This window comes from Myotis daubentonii, chromosome 2, assembly GCF_963259705.1.
Source record: "Myotis daubentonii chromosome 2, mMyoDau2.1, whole genome shotgun sequence".
NCBI classification, from domain to species: domain Eukaryota; kingdom Metazoa; phylum Chordata; class Mammalia; order Chiroptera; family Vespertilionidae; genus Myotis; species Myotis daubentonii.
This window is the reverse complement of record NC_081841.1, coordinates 116,127,649-116,142,158: the sequence shown is the minus strand read 5'-3', so window position 1 is coordinate 116,142,158 and position 14,510 is coordinate 116,127,649. Positions and strand designations below refer to the sequence as shown.

General features: G+C 43.9%; 1 pseudogene; it reads right to left on the bottom strand.

Annotated features, from left to right (window-relative positions):
• Positions 1-13,479: 13,479 nt before the first annotated feature.
• On the bottom strand, positions 13,480-14,243 carry LOC132225878 (isopentenyl-diphosphate Delta-isomerase 1-like; annotated as a pseudogene).
• Positions 14,244-14,510: the final 267 nt, after the last annotated feature.

Below are 14,510 nucleotides of genomic sequence, written 5' to 3'. Positions count from 1 at the left end.
AATTTTAAAATACACTAATACTATATAGAATGACAAAAATTGTGTTACATAGCTTATACTCTTTCTCTAAGATATTTGAATATAATTGAAGTTCTAGAAAGAGAAGTTACATTTAAACTAGCTTTTTGCACCACCTGTCATAGCACTGAAAATGCCTTTTTAAAAAAACCAAAAAAAAACAACACAACACCCTGAGGTTGAAAAGCACTAGTGGAAAAGTATAGGATTTGAATTCACAAGACCTGGGTGCTGCTAATTATCAGCTGTGTGATCTTGGGCAAGTCATTTGTTATAATCTGAATGTTTCTGTACCCTCAAAATTCATATGTTGAAATTCTAATGTCTGATATACTGGTATGAGATGGGGCCTTTGGGAGGTGATTAGGTCACAAGGGCAGTACCCTCATGAATAGGATTAGTGTTCTTATAAAAGAGGCTCCAGAAAGATTGCTATTCCCTCTACCCCCATGTGAAGATATAACAATAAGTCAGCAACCTGGAAGTGGACCCTTACTTCATCAGGCTGGTACCCTGATTTCAGACTCGCAGCCTCCATAACTGTGAGAAATAACTTTCTGTTGTTTATAAGCTAACCAGTGGTATTTATTATAGTAGAAAGTGATATTTCCTTATAGCAATCTGAAGGTACTAAGGCACTATGTAGCCTCATCTGTAAAATAAAAATTGTAGTAACACTTCATAGAGTTTTTATGATAATGAATGTGGAAAAGGTGCTTTCTAGACTGCAATAGCTCTAGTTTTTGTTTATTCACTAGTTAAACAAAAATGAGATTAGAATTTGATTATTCAGGACCTTTTAAGGGTCAATATATAGAAAATCCAATTCAAATTGGTTTCAGATAAAAGGGGATTTTATTGGCTCACATGACTCTGATTTAGGACCAGTTTGATCAGGGGTTAAAATGTTGTCATTAGGACCTACTGCATATCTCTTCAACTTGCTCTCTTGCATAGTGGTTTCATTTCACTTTTGTGTGGTATCAGCAGCATTAAACCTATAGCTTCCCATGCTCAACTCCTGTGAAAAAGAACATAGCACTTTCAGAGTTTTTGTAAAACTCTTGGATTCACTCTAAGTTGGACCAGTTTGAGAGACATATCTATCCCTGATGAGGCCTGCTTTGATCATGAGGCAAGAGGGACTGAACCAACAGGTCCATCAAAAGAGCCATAAGGACCTCTAAGAAAACCCCAAATACCAAGAGTGGTGGATAAACCAAGATGGCGGTATAGGTAAACACTGGAAATTGCTGCCTCGCACAACAACTTCAAAAATACAACTAAAAGACAAAACGGACATCATCCAGAACCACAGGAAGGCTGGCTGAGTGGAAATTCTACAGCTAGAAGGAAAGAGAAAAGCACACTGAGACTCAGAGGAGTTGCAGAAGTAAAGTGCAGAGGTACAGAGGCGCATGTGGAAAGGGCTGGCAACTGAGTACATGGTTGTCTTTTTCAATCAGGAGAGAGTCTCAAGCTCCCGACTGCTCTGAACTCCAGTTCCAGGCAAGTCTCTGGAGACCCAGACTCATATGGGGAGAACTGGACTGTCTGCCATCGGACAGAACTTGAGGGCGGCTTTCTCTCAGAGGTGCTTGCAGCGATTACCGGGACACTGAGACTCGGGGCCTCTTAGGGTAGGACTGAGGATCAGCCATAGATGTTTGTTCCATCCTGTCGATTACCTGAGACCCCATCCCACCCAAGCTGTGCTCAGTGGCTTTTGCATATGAAAGGCCTGGCCCTTTGCAATTTGACAATTACCTAACAAACTACAGCTGGGTCAGAGAGACCCAAAACTTCCAAACGAAGGCCCAAGGCCCCACAGCAGCTTGCATTGCTTCACAGCTGGGCCTCATCTGGGCACCTCCAAACCCCAAACAAAGAAGAGGAATCTACAGATCTCTCCATAGCTCCTGCTGGGTAGCCTCAGGAAGAGGCTAAATTAGCACCTCCAAGAAATCCAAGAGCCAGTGTACCCAGTGGTCAGAGTGGGACCATCCAGATTACAACTCTTCAGATCCATAAGGGACACACTCAGGGGGAAGATTCAGTGAGCACCAAAGCCCCACTGAAGCAAGTCTTGCCCCAGAAGGGTGTCTCCAGCACAGAAATTCTCCCACTGCAGACACAGTTGATTCTCACAGCCAATTGGCCTGGAGGTCAATTCCTCCCAGTGATACCTACAACAATCAAGACTTAACTACAACAAGACTGTGCACAAAGCCCACAAAGGGGTGCACCAAGAGTGTCCACCACAGGTAATTGGGTAGGCTGAGCCACTGGGCCGTATAGGACACAAAGCAGAGAAAGCCATTCTATCAACACAGGGAAGCATAAAAGAAATAGGTCACAGATGACAGAAATGGAGGAAAGCAAACTACTGGATATAGAGTTCAAAACCACACTTATAAGGTTTTTCAGAATTTTCTAGAAACCGCCGATAAATTTAGTGAGACCCTCCATAAATCTAGTGAGACCCTCGAGGATATGAAAAAGGACCAACTAGAAATTAAGCGTACACTGACTGAAATAAAGAATATTATACAGAGTTCCAACAGCAGACTAGTGGATTGCAAGAATCAAGTCAAAGATTTGAAATAGGAAGAAGCAAAAAACACTCAACCAGATAAACAAAAAGAAAAAAGAATCCAAAAATATGAAGATAGTATAAGGAGCCTCTGGGACAACTTCAAGCATACCAACATCCGAATTATGGGGGTGCTAGAAGAAGAGAGAGCAAGATATTGAAAACCTATTTGAAGAAATAATGACAGAAAACTTCCCCTACCTGGTGAAAGGAATAGACTTATAAGTCCAGGAAGTGCAGAGAACCCCAAACAAAAGGAAGCCAAAGAGGACCACACCAAGACACATCATAATTAAAATGCCAAGAGCTAAAGACAAAGAGAGAATCTTAAAAGCAGCAAGAGAAAGAAACACAGTTACCTACAAGGGAGTACCCATACCACTGTCAGCTGATTTCTCAACAAAAACTTTGCAGGCCAGAAGGTAGTGGCAAGAAATATTCAAAGTGATGAATACCAAGGACCTACAACCAAGATTACTTTACCCAGCAAAGCTATCATTCAGAATTGAAGGTCAGATAAAGAGCTTCACAGATAAGAAAAAGCTAAAGGAATTCATCACCACCAAACCAGTATTATATGAAATGCTTAAAGGTATCCTTTAGGAAGAGGAAGAAGAAGAAAAAGGTAAAGATACAAATTATGAACAACAAATACACATCAACAAGTGAAACTAAAAATCAAGTGAATAAATCTGATGAACAGAATAAACTGGTGAATAAAATAGAATCAGGGGCATAGAAAGGGAGTGGACTGACTATTCTTGGGGGGGAAAGGAGTGTGGGGGTGTGGGAAGAGACTGGACAAAAATTGTACATCTATGGATGAGGGCAGTGCGCAGGGGGGGGGCGGTAAGTGCAGAGGGAGGGGTGGGAACCGGGAGGAGGGGAGCTATGGGGGAAAAAAGAGGAACAAATGTAATAATCTGAACAAGAAAGATTTAATTTAAAAAATATTAAAAAAAGAGAAAAAAAAGAGTGGCAAAGAATTTGGTGTGTTACTACGGAAAGAAGGGGGGTGATTTTCTAGATGATAAAAAAAGTTCATTCCAGGAGTACTTAATGTTTCTGAGATCATGTCATTTTATCCTTAGTTTGCCCTACTCAGTAGAGATAGCTTTCATGGAAGAAATATTACTTTTTTTGTTTAAAAGTATTCATCTCCCTCCCTTTGTTTCTCTGAAGCTCATAATTATAACATGTTGTATGTGTTTCCTTTCTTTTTTGGCAACTAATTTTCTACCATCTGCTTTTTATTGTATGATGTATGGGAAAACCACATTTTCATAGCTGGGAAAGCTTGATGAGCTATTTTCTTTGTTATGTGCATTTTGTTTAACACATTCCTATTTTTAGACTTTTGGAAAATTTATACATATGATTTCTCTTAAAACTCTTTCTTAGATAATTTCAAGTTTCATTTATTTTTGAGCACTTTTCCATGACTACTTGGGATATCATTCTAATTATATAAGGCTTAGCTGATATAGAGGGTGATGTTATATAATTTATTAACATAACCGGAACGAGTTTGTATTGTTCCCTATATAATTCCATTTATATTTAACTAGAGACCCAGTGCATAAAATTCGTGGACACGGGGGTTCCCTCAGCCCAGCCTGCACCCTCTCCAATCAGACATCCCTCTCGAATCTGGGACCGCTGGCTCCTAACTGCTCACCTGCCTGCCTGCCTGATTGCCCCTAAACCCTCTGCCTGCCTGCCTGATTGCCTCTAACCTCTCTGCCTTCCTGCATGATCATCCCTAACCTCTCTGCCTGCCTGCCTGATTGCCCCTAACCACCTCTGCCTGCCTGCCTGATTGCCCCTAACCACCTCTGCCTGCCTGCCTGATCACACCGAACTGCTCACTGGCCAGCCTGATTGCCCCCAACTGCTCTCCCCTGCTGGCCTGATAGCTCCTAACTGCCCTCCCCGGCTGGCTTGGTTGCTCCCAACTGCCCTCCCTGGCCAGCCTGATCGCCTCCAACTGCCCTCTCCTGCTGGCCTGGTCGCCCCCAACTGCCCTCCCCTGTCGGCCTGATTGCCCCTAACTGCTTCTGCCTCGGTCCCACCATGATAGCTTTGTCCGGAAGGAAGTCAGACGTCTGGAAGATGGCCAGTCGACCTGGTCTAATTAGCATATTACCCTTTTATTAGTATAGACATTTTTTTAACTAATATTAAGTGTGAACAAATAAAACTTTCCCCCCCTGAATAAAGTTGAAATTATTCATAGGTAGCCACTCAAATTTTGAGGTACTGATTTTACTAGGAAAAAGAAAATATAATTCACCTTTAAAGCTTGTACACTATTATATATCATACTAGAGGCCCAGTGCACAAAATTTGCGCACTGAGGGGGGGGGGGTCCCTCAGCCCTGCCTGTGCCCTCTCGCAGTCTGAGACCCCTCGGGGGATGTTCACATGCTAGCTTAGGCCCGATTCCTTAGGGAATCGGGCCTAAGCTGGCAGTCAGACATCTCTCTGGAAGCCTGGGAGCCCTTGGGGGATGTTCACTTGCCAGCGGGGAGCAGGCTTAAGCTGCAGTTGGACATTGTTAGCACTGCTGAGGAGGTGGGAGAGGATCCCCCCACCAGCTCTGTACTGACAGCCATCAGACTGGCTTGTGGCTGAGCAGAGCTCCCCCTGTGGGAGTGCACTGACCACCAGGGGGCATCTCCTGCATTGAGCATCTGCCCCCTGGTTGTCAGTGTGTGTCATAGTGACCAGTCATTCCTAGTTGTTCTGCTGTTAGGGCCAATTTGCATATTATCCTTTTATTATATAGGATCATTGTACATTACAGTTTCAAATGATAAAATTGAAGAATTCAATTTTAGAAAAAAAACATTGGCATATTCAAACTCTATTACAATACATGTTATTGCTGGTAAGTTTTACTAGAAAAGAGCAACAGAATTAAATCACCAATAATAATACTTTTCTTCTAGTACATTTTCAAATCCTTGTAAGGTCAAGTTTTTGAGTTTTGTTTTTGACTAGATTTGTATTTTGATTTGATAATCTCATTCTTTTGGATACATTAAGTATCTGACTAGCACAATTGATCAAAATATTTTCTATTTTTGTGGAAACATAATCTTAATTTTGTTTGACTTCATTGAATTGCATTCATTCAGTTGTCTCTTCAAGATCAAGCTCCTAAAATAGGCCCATTGATTTAACCGGCTTTTGTTAGCCTCTTCTTAGCACATGCAAACGAATTATTGGCATCTGCCTAGGTAACTTATATACATAAGAGATAACACATGAGATATAAAAAAATGTTTATATAATTAGTATATATTTTAACTTTATTTAGACCCCCTTCTATTTGCTAAGATTCTCTGGCAGAGGGTAAACAATTAAAACAATTCAAAATTTCTCTGGACTATCCCTTATCTAAGCATACTATTTAATAAGAATCAAGTGCTGGAAAACTTCTGTACTACTGATTTAATCTACTTTGTTTATAATCCAGGATCCACTAAATTCCTATCTTGTGACTTTGTGGGTTGCTTAGTTTTTCTGTCCTCATTTTTCCCATCTTTAAAATGAGCATCATAATATTACAACTTCCTAGTACACTGATTAGGATTAAAGGAATAATACTTATATGTTACTGAGATGAGTACCTATATGGTACTGAGAAGAGATAGTAAGTACTCTGTAAATGTTGATCATTATTATGGAACTAGAGGCCTGATGCATGAAATTCATGCAAGGGGTTTGGCCCTTGCAGCTCCAGCTGCCTCGGCCCTCGCAGCTTGGCTTTGTCTGGAAGGTCATCCAGACTGTCATTCCGCTGTTCGGCCATTTGGTCAATTTTCATATTACACTTTTATTATTATAGATGGAGTTTAGAATGGCAGTTAAGAGCCAAGGCTCTGTAGTTAATCTTGCTTGATATTTTTCTGGTTCTGCCTTTAGGTAAGACATTTAATCTCACTGAGCCGTAATTCTCTCAATTGTAGAATTGGTATAATGATGGTACCAAAGTCAAAGAAACTCACACTTTTTGTGACTGTAAATAAATAATATATACAAAGCACTTAGAATAATGGTGGGTTATATAAACATTCAATATATATAAACTATTATAACAAATAGCAACATCTGTATAGGATTATAAACTTCACAAGAACACATAGAAGACATTTATTTAATTCAATTTGCATATATTCTAAAAGAGAAACTCTGGATAAATTATTCCAAATAATTAGATCTTAAATTTGGATTAGTGTGCTTTTGTTTTGTTTATTTTTTTGTTTTATATCATTGCCCAGTGTTACGGTAAGTGGTTGAATTTTTCTAACAAACATTAAGTAAACATATACTATATAATAAAAGCTCAGCACATGAAATGGCAGAACGACCAGAATGACCAGAGACCAGAACGACTGCCGCCACTAGCCCTGGCCAGCCCCCCCACCCCCCCAGAAAGGACACCCAGTCCAATTGGGAGTGTCCAGCCTGCAAACCCCCCACAGTCCCTTGCCCCAGATGGCCCAGACCCCCAGTGGGGATCCCCAACCTAATTGAGGGTGGGGCCAGCCTGAAAACCACCCAGTGGCCCCTCGCCCAGGCCAGTCTTGTCCCCCAGTGGGGACCCCTACCCCAATCAGGGGTGTGTCCAGCATGAAAACCCCCATGGCCCCTTGCCCTGGCTGGCCCCACCCCCCAGCGGGGATCCCACTCCAACTGGGAGTGTCCCACCTGCAAACTGCCTGCACCCCCTCATCCCAGCTAGTCCTGCCCCTCCAGGGGGACACCCAGCCCAATAGGGGGCATGGCTGGCCAGCAAACTGCCCAGCGGCCTCTCGCCTAGGCCAGCCCTGTGCCTCAGCGAGGACCCCCACCCTGATCAGGGGTGTGCTCAGCATGCAAACCCCACACCCTGGCCAGCCCTGCCCCCCATCAGGGACTTCCACCTTGATCTGGGGACCCCATTAATTCTAATAGTGGAACGACCAGAATGACCGTTCAACCAGTCACTCTGAGGCACACTGACCACCTCTTGGTCCTTTTCCCCGGCCGGCAGGCTCCGATCACCCAATGGTGAACGGGGAACTGGGGATGGGTGGCAGGTGATGTGGGTGGTGCCAGGCCAAGGCCCCCGCTCCACCAGTTGCCCCAAACACAGAAGGCAACCCATGGCAGGGGTGGGGCCGGTGAGTGGGTAGAACGGCCGACTTCTCCATTCTTCCCCCCGGGCCAGCAGGCTCTGATCACCTGATGGTGAATGGGGAACTGGGGGTGGGTGGCAGTGGTGGGCAGGGCTGGCTGTGGCCAGCTGGGGAAGATGGCCCTGATCGCAGGCCAGGCATAGGGACTGTACCCGTGCACGAATTTTGTGTGCTGGGCCTCTAGTATGCACTAAATATGAAACAGTTAAATAGCAAAACTTTGTGTTAGCTAGACTAGGCCCAACTCTTAAAGAATCATATAAATATTTGTATCAAGGGACAAGAAATAAGCAAAAAGGAATGAACTTTATGGAATAAAGTATTGGAAGAGAGTTTCAGAGAAATCTTTTAATACATCAGAGTACAATCACCCAAGAGTCACTTCCTCTGCAGCAGAATAGCAAAAAAACGGTCACAAACATTCAAAAAGTTTGTATTTAGGTGAGCACTAAACTTTGTAGTTTCTGGGTTGAACATATCAGTACAAAGGTATCTAGAATGAGAAAAAAGGAATACCAGCATAAAAGTGATAGAGATATAGTTGATGAAGTACAAATAGATGAGGCATTACCAGGGGTGGGCAAACTTTTTGACTCAAGGACCACAATGGGTTCTTAAACTGGACCGGAGGGCTGGAACAAAAGCATGGATGGAGTGTTTGTGTGAACTAATATAAATTCAAAGTAAACATCATTACATAAAAGGGTATGGTCTTTTTTTTCAATAGTTTTATTCATTTCAAACGGGCTGGATCCGGCCCGCGGGCCGTAGTTTGCCCACAGCTGCATTAGACTCACACTTTGTTAATTGAACTTTAAGCTACAATACTTTTTTGTGTGCAATTTATGCAAACTTGGGATCACTTAAGGAGAACAAGATCAGAACCCAGGTAGTAATATGACCCAAACCCAAATTATACACAATCAAGGACTTTATAATCTATAGTGAGTAGATTGCTTTGCCAAATGCTTTAGACATATATGATTTTATTTAATCTTCACTTCAACCTTTTAGACATTATTTTTATCAGTCCCATTTTATAATAAAGTAATTTTTTTCCATGTTATTTCAAGTTTAGAATGGTAGAGCTAAGGTGGAAATTCAGGCATTCTAAATCTAGAATCCATGTTTTAACAGTTGCTCCATACTCCATATTAATCCATTATAAAAAAGAAATTTGTAATTATAAAAAACACTAGAGGCCCTAACCGGTTTGGCTCAGTGGATAGAGCATCGGCCTGCGGACTGAAGGGTCCCAGGTTCGATTCCGGTCAGGGGCATGTACCTTGGTTGCAGGCACATCCCCAGTGGGGGGTGTGCAGGAGGCAGCTGATCGATGTTTCCCCGTCATTGATGTTTCTGACTCTCTGTCCCTCTCCTTTCCTCTCTGTTAAAAAAAAAATCAATAAAATATATTTAAAAAAAAAACAAAAACAAAAAAAACCACTAGAGGCCCGGCTCATGAAATTCATGCCTGGATACGATCCCTAGGCCTGGCCTGCGATCAGGGCCATCTTCCCCGGCTGCCTGCAGCAGCTCTGATGCCACCCACCCCCAGTTCCCCATTCGCCATTGGGTGATCAGAGCCTGCCAGCTTGGGGGGAGAAATGGCGAGGTCGGCTGTTCAGCCCACTCACCGGCCCCGCCCTCCCCACCGGTTGCCCTCTGTGTGGGGGGCAACTGGTGGAGCGGGGGCCTTGGCCTGGTGCTACCCACATCGCCTGCCACCCACCCCTAGTTTCCCATTCGCCATTGGGAGATCGAGCCTACCAAGAGGTGGTCAGTGTGCCTCATAGTGACTGGACGAGTGGTCCTTTTGGTTGTTCCACTGTTAGGGTCAATTTGCATATTACCCTTTTATTATATAGAATAGATGCCTGGTGCGCAGGTGGTGGCCAGCCAGCCTGCCCTTATGGGGGCCCCGTATTGGGGTGGGGGTCCCCGCTGGGGTCGGGCTGGCCAGGGTGAGAGGCCGCTGGCTGTTTGCAGGTTGACCATGTCCCCTATTGGGGTGGGGGTCCCCACTGGGGGTCAGGGCCATCTGGGGTGAGGGGCTGTGGGTGGTTTGCAGGCCGGCCCCAGCCCCGATCGGGGTGGGGGTCCCCGCTGGGGGGCAGGGCTGGGTGGGTCAAGGGGTGGCAGTCATTCTGGTCTCTGGTTGTTCTGCCATTCTGGTCGCTGGGTTTTTATTATATAGGATACTGTAGTAATAGCCATACTTATGTTAATTGCTAATGAACTACTTAGAATTAATTTTACAATGCAGGTTAAATTCTTCTTGAATGAACCTTTTGTGGTTGTTATAAAGACCTGGGTTAAAAACACTGCCACTCAAATAAACAAGGAGAACCAACAACTCTGCTAGCCTGAAGTTGTGATCCCATCTGGGGTCAACAGTGGACAGGTGGACTAGCTCAAGATTTAACAAGGATTTCCAGGAAGTAAACCAATCAAAGGGTTTGATAAGCTCTCCACTTATTCCAGGCTGTGTGCAGGTAGAGACAGAAATAAGCCCAAGTCACATATACATTCCTGGCAGATAGAATATCCACATGCATAGAAAAGACACAAGGAAGCTTGGTGGAAATTACAAGCTGAGGCTGACTTGCAAGTGGCCTGAATTTTGAATGTGCTTGTTTTCCAGGCCACACACAAATTCATCAGGAGAGCAAAAGAGCATTACTGGCTGTGGTCCTTAAGCACAACATGTGAAAAATCTTTGCATGAACACTGACCTATGTGAATACATTAATGATTCTTGGAAAACCAAACTTAAAAATAAAAACAAGGAACAAAAAGAATGAGTAGAGTCATTATGTCTGAGACACACTTCAAAGCTTTAGTTCAGGCTAGTTATTAAATAATCAACAGTAACCCTCAGAGAATAAAATAACAATCTAGAGTTGTTATTTTATGCAGTATTCAATAAGAAATTACATGACATGCAAAAAAAAAAAACACCAAGAAAATATGATACATGCCCAGAAAAAAAAGTAATCAGGTGAAACTCTCTGAATTTCCCCAGATTTAGCATTTAGCTTAGAAAGACTTTAAGGAATTATGGTGACAATATTCAAAGACCTAAATAAAATCATGTCTATAGAATAAAAGTGAAATAAAGAATAATTCAACAAAATATGAGATTAAAAAATTTTAATGTAATTTTTAAATTGTTTTTACTTTTCAGTAAAATTAATACTTGTGACACTTTTCCCTGAAATTATGAATTAACTGTCCAGAGTTAACAAGAAATGGATTTTTCCATTGAATTTATAAAATATTTAGCTTGTAAGAAACAATTTTTTCTTTTTCATTATTATTACACTAGAGGCCCGGTGCACAAAAATTTGTGCACTGGGGTGGGGGGGGGGGTCCCTCAGCCCGGCCTGTGCCCTCTCGCAATTTGGGACCCCTTGGGAGATAACGACCTGCTGGCTTAGGCCTGCTCCTGGGTGGCAGAGAGCAGGCCCAATCCCTAGGTGCAGCCCCTGGTCGGGCTCAGAGCAGGGCCAATTGGGGAGTTGGGGTGCCACCCCCTGTCATGCACAGAGCAGGGAGATTGGGAGGTTGTGATGCCACCCTCAGTCACGATCAGGGTAGGGCCGATTGGGGGGTTGGGGCACCGTCCCCTATCACACTCAAGGCAGGGTCGATGGGGAGGTTGCGGCGCCACCCCGTCATGCACAGAGCAGGGCCAATCAGGGGTTGGGGCACTGCCCCCTGTCACTCAGAGCAGAGCCCATCAGGGGGATTGGGGCTCTGTACCCTGTCACGCACAGAGCAGGGCCAATCAGGGGGTTGGGGCGCTGCCCCCTGTCACGCACAGAGTAGGGGCAATAGGGGAGTTGGGGCACCGCCTCCTGTCACACACAGAGCAGGGCCCATCAGGGGGTTGGGGCACCGCCCTCTATCACCCACAGAGCAGGGCCGATCAGGGGGTTGGGGCGCCACCACTCTCACACTCAGGGCAGGGCCGATGGGGAGGTTATGGTTCTACCCGTCACACACAGAGCAGGGCCCATGGTGGGGGGTTGGGGAGCTCCCCCCTATCAGGTACAGAGCAGGGCTGCTCAGGGGGTTGGGGCGCCTTCCCCTCTCACGAACAGAGCAGGATGGATAGGGAGGTTGTGGCCCCGCCCCCTGTCACACACAGAGCCGCAGGGCGATCAGGGGGTTTGGGCGCTGCCCCCTGTCACGATGATCCCGGTGCCGGGAGGCATATTACCCTTTTACTATATAGGGTAGAGGCCTGGTGCATGGGTAGGGCTGGCTGGTTTGCCCTGAAGGGTGTCCTGGATCAGGGTGGGAGTCCCCACTGGGGTGCCTGGCCAGCCTGGGTGAGGGGATGATGGCTGTTTGCAGCTGGTCACACACCATTCAGGGTAGGGGTCCCCACTGGGGTGCCTGGCCAGTCTGGGTGAGGAGCTGAGGGCTGTTTTCAGGCTGGGAGTGACTGAAGTTCCCAACCGCTCCTTTTTTTTTTTCTTTTTTTTTTATTCTGGGCCAGCTTTAGCTTGAGGCTTGGCTCCAGCTCTTAGGCCTCGGCTGAAAGTAGGTTTCTGGCCTTTGCATACAATGTTGCAAATCTGCTGGCTGAAGTCCCGCGGTATCTGTTACAATGTTTGAAACTGCAGGCTCAGAGGCCTGCAGCCGCAGGCGGGGAACGTTGGTTTCCTCGGTCACTGAAGCAAGCAAGCCTCATGTTAGTTTCAAGCTGCCTGGCTGCCGGCCGCCATCTTGGCTGACAGTTAATTTGCATATCTCGCTGATTAGCCAATGGAAAGGGTAGCGGTCGTATGCCAATTACCATGTTTCTCTTTTATTAGTGTAGATAGCATTCAAGGATAATAAAGCTGTCTTAAGATTTCAAACTGAGAAATTTATGCAAGAGTTTTAAAAAGTGAATCAATCAAGGTACAGTTTAAATATTAATATACACATACTCCAGACCCCAATTCCATTTAACACAAATATTAACCTTTCTGTTTAATTCCCTCTGCTTCCCCCCAATATGACATGACTTTGTAGAGCAGTGGTTCTCAACGGGAGCACCTTTGCCCTCCAGCACACATTTGGCATCGGTAGTAACTGTTACTGTGTTGGGGTGTGTGTGGGGGGTACCAATGGCAAATAGTGGGTAGGACCCAAGGATGCTGCTATATGTCCTTTAAGGCACAGGATGAACCCCCACAACAAAGAATTACCCAACTCAAATGTTAACAGAACCAGTGGTAAGAATCCCTATGGTAGAGTATGACCCAATTTCCATTTTACAAATATCCTGTCTGTCCTCTGTAATTCTGAGAACACAGACCTTGATAGAAATCAGGACGCATACCATTTTTTACCTTGGACCTGCGCCCCTAGTTTAACATCTTAATATGGAAAGTTATTTTGAGCTGTTCTGAAATAGTTCAGCAAACAGTTTCTGTTGCACATTTTTCTGGACTATGATAAAACTTTAATGATATGTAAAGCACCTGGCAAATAAAGTGATCTACAAGTTCTGAAAATGTCTCAACACATTGAAAATAAAGAGCTTCACTTATTTGTTCAAATTTGTCAGAACTGTTTAGACAGGTTAAGTTTAATTGATTTGCTTTTTAAAAATAATATTTCATAAATGTCCTTTACAAATAAGAGTGCGTATATGTGGGGTCTGTGATACAAATAATAATTGTCCACACAAATTCGGGGTGTAAAATATCAACGTATCCAATGAGAATTCTAATGGGGAATCCAATTTTTAAAAAATCATTTTAAGTTTACTAAGTAGAGACATTTTTTAGTATTTTACTAATCATTCATCTCCACATTCACATTCTGTGTGTTTTCTCATGGACAACAAACTGATTCAAATTATTTAAGTTATCCCACCATTTAAAGAAAAAAGCCTCTGCAATACATTGAAACATGGAGTTATCTTAATTTCACCACTGGCCGCCTTTTTCAACATTTCTTCCACCAATTCCTTTGACCCATAGTAATAAGTTTTAATATCATTAATTAGGGTCTGGATCTGAAGTCACGTTCTTTCTCACAAACACTATGTAATCAATTTCATGTTCTCCGCAGATACTATCAGATGGGGCCTTATAGTGAATATGAGTCAGATAATTAATTTCTTCTGGAGGAACCTGTTCCATGGGAATTCCCAGTTCAGCCTTTAAAACACCTCTGTGCTCCTTGCCTTACTCCAGTTGCTTCATTTTCTTCAAGCTCTCCTGGGTTGCTTAAGAGATGACTACAACAAGTATTGGTAAAACAACCTGGAAAGGTGATTTTAGCATCTGATCTCTGCTGTAGCAGGAGCTTATTTTCAGTGTTGAATAAGAAGACACTAAAAGCTCCATGCAATAATCCTTTCTCAATGTTTTCATTCAGGTGACAATTCTTCCTGGTCTCAGCCCAATTTTATTGTCATTTTCATCAATAAGAATACACATCTCTGCCCTGGCTGATTTGGCTCAGTGGATAGAGTGTTGGCCTGGGGATCAAAGGGTCCTGGTTGGATTCTAGTCAAGCGCACATGCCTGTGTTGTGGGTTCGGTTCCCTGGGGACGTGTAGGAGGCAGCCAATCAATGATTCTGATCATTGACGTTTCAATCTCTCCCTCCTTCTTCCTTTCTTTCTGAAATCAATATATATATATTAGGGGCCTGGCGCATGAATTCATGCACCTTGAAAGGAACTGTGGGCTGTGAGGCTGTGG